General features: G+C 44.3%; 1 protein-coding gene across 1 annotated transcript in view; it reads right to left on the bottom strand.

The window, feature by feature from the left end:
• The window catches only part of prickle2b (prickle homolog 2b), a 113,767-nt gene extending 106,950 nt beyond the window's left edge, over positions 1-6,817 (bottom strand). The window contains exon 1 of the mRNA XM_061875257.1: positions 6,491-6,817. The gene's annotated coding sequence lies outside the window, so the exon portion shown is untranslated. The remainder of the gene's footprint in view (positions 1-6,490) is intronic.
• Positions 6,818-7,800: the final 983 nt, after the last annotated feature.

The following is a 7,800-nucleotide window of genomic DNA, read 5'->3' as shown; positions in this document are numbered from 1 at the left end:
TGACATAGGGGTCGTCTAAAAACTTGGGGGTTCCTGGTATAGTCTCCGTGACATAGGAGTCGTCTAGAAACTTGGGAGTTCCTGGTATAGTCTCTGTGACAAAAAAGGGTTGTCTAAAACCTTGGGGTTCCTGGTATAGTCTCCGTGACATAGTGGTCGTCCAGAAACTTGGGGGTTCCTGGTATAGTCTCCGTGACATAGGAGTCGTCTAGAAACTTGGGGGTTCCTGGTATAGTCTCCGAGACATAGGGGTCGTCTAGAAAACTTGGGAGTTCCTGGTATAGTCTCCGTGACATAAGAGTCGTCTAGAAACTTGGGGATTCCTGGTATAGTCTTCGTGACATAGGAGTCGTTTAGAAACTTGGGGGCTCCTGATATAGTCTCTGTGACAAAAAAGGGTTGTCTAAAAACCTTGGGGTTCCTGGTACTGTATAGTCTCCGTGACATAGTGGTCGTCTAGAAACTTGGGGGTTCCTAGTATAGTTGCCGTGACATAGGGGTCGTCTAAAAACTTGGGAGTTCCTGGTATAGTCTCCGTGACATATGGGTTGTCTAAAAACTTGGGGGTTCCTGGTATAGTCTCCGTGACATAGGGGTCGTCTAGAAACTTGGGGGTTCCTGGTATAGTCTCCGTGACATAGGGGTCGTCTAGAAACTTGGGGGTTCCTGGTATAGTCTCCAAGACATAGTGGTCGTCCAGAAACTTGGGTGATCCTGGCATAGTCTCCGTGACATAGGGGTCGTCTAGAAACTTGGGAGTTCCTGGTATAGTCTCCGGGACATAAGAGTCGTCTAGAAACTTGGGGGTTCCTGGTATAGTCTCTGTGACGAAAAAGGGTTGTCTAGAACCTTGGGGTTCCTGGTATAGGCTCCGTGACATGGGGGGTCGTCTAGAAACTTGGGGGTTCCTGGTATAGTCTCTGTGACATAGGGGTCGTCTAGAAACTTGGAGCTTCCTGATATAGTCTTCGTGACATAGGAGTCGTCTAGAAACTTGGGGGTTCCTGATACGGTCTCTGTGACAAAAAAGGGTTGTCTAGAAACCTTGGGGTTCCTGGTACTGTATAGTCTCCGTGACATAGTGGTCGTCCAGAAACTTGGGGGTTCCTAGTATAGTTGCCGTGACATAAGGGTCGTCTAAAAACTTGGGGGTTCCTGGTATAGTCTCCGTGACATAGGGGTCGTTTAGAAACTTGGGGGTTCCTGGTATAGTCTCCGTGACATAGGGGTCGTCTAGAAACTTGGGAGTTCCTGGTATAGTCTCCGGGACATAGGGGTCGTGTAGAAACTTGGGGGTTCCTGGTATAGTCTCTGTGACACAATGGTCGTCTAGAAACTTGGGGGTTCCTGGTATAGTCTCCGTGACATAGGGGTCGTCTAAAAACTTGGGGGTTCCTAATATAGTCTCCATGACATAGGGGTCGTCTAGAAACTTGGGGGTTCCTGGTATAGTCTCCGTGACATAGGGGTTGTCTAGAAACTTGGGGGTTCCTGGTATAGTCTCTGTGACATAGGGGTCGTCTAGAAACTTGGGAGTTCCTGGTATAGTCTCCGGGACATAGGGGTCGTCTAGAAACTTGGGGGTTCCTGGTATAGTCTCTGTGACACAATGGTCGTCTAGAAACTTGGGGGTTCCTGGTATAGTCTCCGTGACATAGGGGTCGTCTAAAAACTTGGGGGTTCCTGGTATAGTCTCCGTGACATAGGAGTCGTCTAGAAACTTGGGAGTTCCTGGTATAGTCTCTGTGACAAAAAAGGGTTGTCTAAAACCTTGGGGTTCCTGGTATAGTCTACATGACATAGTGGTCGTCCAGAAACTTGGGGGTTTCTTGGTACAAACGCCATTCCTAGTTTCTGCTGTTATGTCTCTGGGCGAGATGGACAAGAAGTATGTACGTCAACGAATGCTTGTTGGTGGTCTGAGAAGCAAACTTGGCAGCCATGTTTCCATCAATCTACCCAAAGACAGCTGTGGCTCCGAATGTAGCTTACCACCACCGCCACCACCACCACGTGTGAGTGACAGATGGCTTCTCAGTTCTCGCTGTAAACCGCTTTGAGTGTCCAGAAATCCAAAAAGTACTCAGACTAAAGGGCGCACCCACTAAATTTCAGTGGGGAAGAATTTTTTTCCATAAATTGCATATACATACGTTGTGAAATGAGTTGTTTACAGAGAAATATTCCGTAAATATTTATTTACAGACCTTAATTGTTTTCAAACGGGGCCTGGAACACGGCAGTAAAACAGTCGTTCAAACAAAACAGAGGTAATCTTCATCGACCTACTAGCGACGGAAACTAGGTCTCACTGGGTACTGGTACCAAAATATTGGTATCGAGACAACCCTAGTCCGAACTTTTCAACGTTGTTTTAATGTCTTGCATGCCGGGTCAAACCCCAGATAGCAATAAATTAGATGAAATAAATTACAATAAATACGTTACTCAGGATGAGGCGGTCCAGGTCCCCCAGTTAGGTGTGGTCCTGGACCGCGCTCGCACTTGACCAAACAAACCAAACTGCAGTCCGATTTAACCGGACCAAAAAATGACAAGTGTATATTTTACACACCTTTAACTCGTTCAAGTGGAAATCCTGAGATCTGGTCTGCTTTATTGACTCGTGTTCGAGTCCCAGGTGACAGGAAACAACAACAACAGTATTTACTGGGGTTGAATCCCAGGTCAAAGGAAACAACAACAACAACAACAGTATTTACTTGTGTTCGAGTCCCAAGTGACAGGAAACAACAAAAACAGTATTTACTGGTGTTGAATCCCAGGTGACAGGAAAAAACAACAACAACATTTACTGGTGTTGAGTCTCAGGTGACAGGAACAACAACAACAGTATTTACTGGTGTTTGAGTCCCAGGTGACGGTAAACAACAACAACATTTACTGGTGTTGAGTCCCAGGTGACAGGAAATAACACAAACAGTATTTACTGGTGTTCGAATCCCAGGTGACAAGAAACAATAAAAACAGTATTTATTGGTGTTAAGTCCCAGGAAACAACAACAACAGTATTTACTGGTGTTCGAGTCCCAGGTGACAGGAAACAACAACAGTAGTTATTGGTGTTCAGTCCCAAGTGACAGGAAACAACACAAAAGGGTATTTACTGGTGTTGAGTCACAGATGACAGAAAACAACAACAACAACAGTAGTTACTGGTGTTATGTCCCAGGTGACAGGAAACAACGCAAACAGTATTTACTGGTGTTGAGTCCAAAGTGACAGGAAACAACAACAACAACAGTATTTACTGGTGTTATGTCCCAGGTGACAGAAAACAACAAGAACAAAAACAGTATTTACTTATGTTGAGTCCCAGGTGACAGGAAACGACAACAACAACAACAGTATGTACTGGTGTTGAGTCCCAGGTGACAGGAAACAACAACAACAGTACTTACTCGTGTTCGAGTCCGAGGTGACAGGAAACAACACAAACAGTATTTACAGGTGTTGAGTCCCAAGTGACAGAAAACAACAACAACAACAGTATTTACTGGTGTTATATCCCGGGTGACAGAAAACAACAAGAACAAAAACAGTATTTAGTGGTATTCGAGTCCCAGGTGACAGGAAACAACAACAGTATTTACTGGTGTTTGAATCCCAGGTGACAGGAAACAACAACAACAGTATTTACTGGTGTTGAGTCCTAGGTGACAGAAAACAACAACAACAACAACAACAACAACAGTATTTACTGGTGTTGAGTCCCAGGTAACAGGAAACAACAACAACAGTATTTACTCATGTTCGACTCCAAGGTGAGAGGAAATAACAACACAAACAGTATTTACTGGTGTTCGAATCCCAGGTGACAGGAAACAACAACAACTGTATTTACTGGTGTTGTGTCCCAGGTGACAGGAAACAACACAAAAATTATTTACTGGTGTTGAGTCCCAGATGACAGAGAACAACAACAACAACAAAAGTATTTACTCATGTTCGAATCCCAGTTGACAGGAAACAACAACAACAGTATATACTCGCGTTTGAATCCCAGGTGACAGGAAAAAATACAAACAGTATTTACTGATGTTCGAATCCAAGGTGACAGGAAACAACAACTGTATTTACTGGTGTTGCGTACCAGGTGACAGGAAACACAAACAGTATTTACTGGTGTTCGAGTCCCAGGTGACAGGAAACAACAACAACAGTATTTACTCATGTTTGAATCCCAGGTGACAGGAAACAACACAAACAGTACTTACTCATGTTCGAATCCCAGGTGACAGGAAACAACAACAACAGTATTTATTTGTGTTCGAATCCCAGGTGACAGGAAACAACACAAACAGGATTTACTGGTGTTCGAATCCCAGGTGACAGGAAACAACAACAACTGTATTTACTGGTGTTGTGTCCCAGGTGACAGGAAACAACACAAAAATTATTTACTGGTGTTGAGTCCCAGATGACAGAGAACAACAACAACAACAAAAGTATTTACTCATGTTCGAATCCCAGGTGACAGGAAACAACACAAACAGTATTTACTCGTGTTTCAATCCCAGGTGACAGGAAACACAAACATTATTTACTCGTGTTTGAATCCCAGGTGAGAGGAACAACACAAACAGTATTTACTGGTGTTGAGTCCCAGGTGACAGGAAACAAAAACAACAACAGTATTCACTGCTGTTGAGTCCCAGGTGACAGGAAACAACAACAACAGTATTTACTCGCGTTTAAATCCCAGGTGACAGGAAACAACACAAACAGTATTTACTGGTGTTGAGTCCTAGGTGACAGGAAACAACAACAATATTTACTGGTGTTGAGTCCCACGTGATAGGAAACAACAAAAACAACTACAGCATTTACTCGTGTTCGGATCCCAAGTGACAGGACACAACACAAACAGTATTTACTGGTGTTCGAGTCCCAGGTGACAGGAAACAACAACAGCAGTATTTACTCATGTTTGAATCCTAGGTGACAGGAAACAACAACAACAGTATTTACTCGCGTTTGAATCCCAGGTGACAGGAAACACCACAAACAGTATTTACTGGTGTTCGAGTCCCAGGTGACAGGAAATAACAACAACAACAACAAAAGTATTTACTCATGTTCGAGTCGCAGGTGACAGGAAACAACAACAGTATTTACTGGTGTTTAGTCCCAAGTGACAGGAAACAACAACAACAACATTTACTGGAGATGAGTCCAAGGTGACAGGAAACAACAACAACAAAAGTATTTACTCATGTTCGAGTCGCAGGTGACAGGAAACAACAACAGTATTTACTGGTGTTTAGTCCCAAGTGACAGGAAACAACAACAACAACAACAGTATTTACTGGAGATGAGTCCAAGGTGACAGGAAACAACAACAACAACAACAAAAGTATTTACTCATGTTCGAGTCACAGGTGACAGGAAACAACAACAGTATTTACTGGTGTTTAGTCCCAAGTGACAGGAAACAACAACAACAACAACAGTATTTACTGGAGATGAGTCCCAGGTGACAGGAAACAACAACAACAACAGTATTTACTCATGTTTGAGTCCAAGGTGACAGGAAACAACAACAACTGTATTTACTGGTGTTGCGTCCCAGGTGACGGGAAACAACACAAACAGAATTTACTGGTGTTGAGTCCCAGATGACAGAAAACAACAACAACAACAAAAGTATTTACTCATGTTCGAGTCGCAGGTGACAGGAAACAACAACAGTATTTACTGGTGTTTAGTCCCAAGTGACAGGAAACAACAACAACAACAACAGTATTTACCGGAGATGAGTCCCAGGTGACAGGAAACAACACAAACAGTATTTACTGGTGTTGAGTCCCAGGTGACAGGAACAACAACAACAGCATTTACTGGTGTCGAGTCCTAGGAGACTGAAAACAATAACAACAGTATTTACTGGTGTTGAGTCCGAGGTGACAAGAAACAACAACAACAGTATTTACTCGTGTTCTAGTCCCAGGTGACAGGAAACAACACAAACATTATTCACTGGTGTTGAATCCCAGGTGACAGGAACAACACAGTCTTTACTGGTGTTGAGTCCCAGATGACAGAAAACAACAACAACAACAAAAGTATTTACTCATGTTCGAGTCCCAGGTGACAGAAAACAACAACAGGCGGAAGTGAAAATGCGTCCTTTAAATCCGTGCATGCACTTGTTTACTAAGCACTTTATGCATGGTCCTTCAAAACAAAAGAACTTTATCCACGGTCCTTCAAAACAAAAGCCTATGTGGCTGGAGGGCGCACAGTAGCTTGACCACAGCACTCCAAAGCCGTGAAAACACGTCCACTCGGGGAAATCTGCATCTTATTTAACATCAGGATGAAAAAAAAATTCCTCATTCCACGCAAAACAGCGTCCACACCTACTTCGACAACATCTCCAAACCCACTTAAGTGAAGGTTTTTATTTCTCACATTCCTGGAGCATCACTCCACGGTCGCTCCAAATCCACGCCGAGAAAGAGTTTACCTTTCCACGCAGTGCAGTCTTCCACGTCCTCCTCATCTCACCGCGCAGTTTGCCACGAAACACGCCGCCGCGTGGAGTCGGTGCCCGGCCAACTACATCTATCCTCTCCGTGGGGGTGGAGAAAAAAAAAAAAAAAAGGCTATTGTCAGCCCACTGAGACCCACGCTCAGACACTTTCAGTCACGCCAGACGTGGAGCGCGTCAAAAGTCCCCAAAAGCTTTCGTGTTTCCACTCCCGGGGTGAAAAAAAAAAAAACACGTGAAATATATCCACCGTCCGGACGGTTACGTGAGTGCTGTGGAGAAGTCCACTCCGTGACTCGCAGTGCGTGGAAGTGCGCGGGTGCCTGCTTCACAGCCCTTTAATTATCAACTCCGCTCAAGCTGGAGAAAAGAGCGAAGTCGTTTCCGGTCGGGGCCTTCACAATAAAAGTGCGAACGTACGCTTCAGTGCAGCAGTTTGTAATGTTATGAATAAATGATAAATGGGTTTTACTTGGGCTTCACGGTGGCAGAGGGGTTAGTGCGTCTGCCTCACAATACGAAGGTCCTGCAGTCCTGGGTTCAAATCCAGGCTCGGGATCTTTCTGTGTGGAGTTTGCATGTTCTCCCCGTGAATGCGTGGGTTCCCTCCGGGTACTCCGGCTTCCTCCCACTTCCAAAGACATGCACCTGGGGGTAGGTTGATTGGCAACACTAAATTGGCCCTAGTGTGTGAATGTTGTCTGTCTATCTGTGTTGGCCCTGCGATGAGGTGGCGACTTGTCCAGGGTGTACCCCGCCTTCCGCCCGATTGTAGCTGAGATAGGCGCCAGCGCCCCCCGCGACCCCGAAAGGGAATAAGCGGTAGGAAATGGATGGATGGATGGATGGGTTTTACTTGTATAGCGCTTTTCTACCTTCAAGGTAATCAAAGCGCTTTTTTAGTTGTATTTAAATTAGTCTCTTCAATATGAGTACTTTTATTTTATACATCAGGGGTCACCAACCTTTTTGAGCTACTTCTTGGGTACTGATTAATGCGAAGGGCTACCAGTTTGATACACACTTCAATAAATGGCCAGAAATAGCCCATTTGTTCAATTTACCTGTAATAAATAAATCTACATATATACCGTTTATCTGAGTACATTTATTTCATAGATCAGGGGTCACCAACCTTTTTGAGCTACTTCTTGGGTACTGATTAATGCGAATCTATATTTATACCGTATTTCCTTGAATTGCCGCCAGGGCGCTAATTAATTTAAAACCTCTTCTCACTCCTGCGCTTACAAAAGGCATGCGGTAAAAGTAAGCATGCGCTAATC

This window comes from Nerophis ophidion, linkage group LG16 (genome assembly GCF_033978795.1).
Source record: "Nerophis ophidion isolate RoL-2023_Sa linkage group LG16, RoL_Noph_v1.0, whole genome shotgun sequence".
NCBI classification, from domain to species: Eukaryota; Metazoa; Chordata; class Actinopteri; order Syngnathiformes; family Syngnathidae; genus Nerophis; species Nerophis ophidion.
The sequence above is the reverse complement of the archived record's forward strand: the minus strand, read 5'-3'. Positions and strand labels throughout refer to the sequence as shown.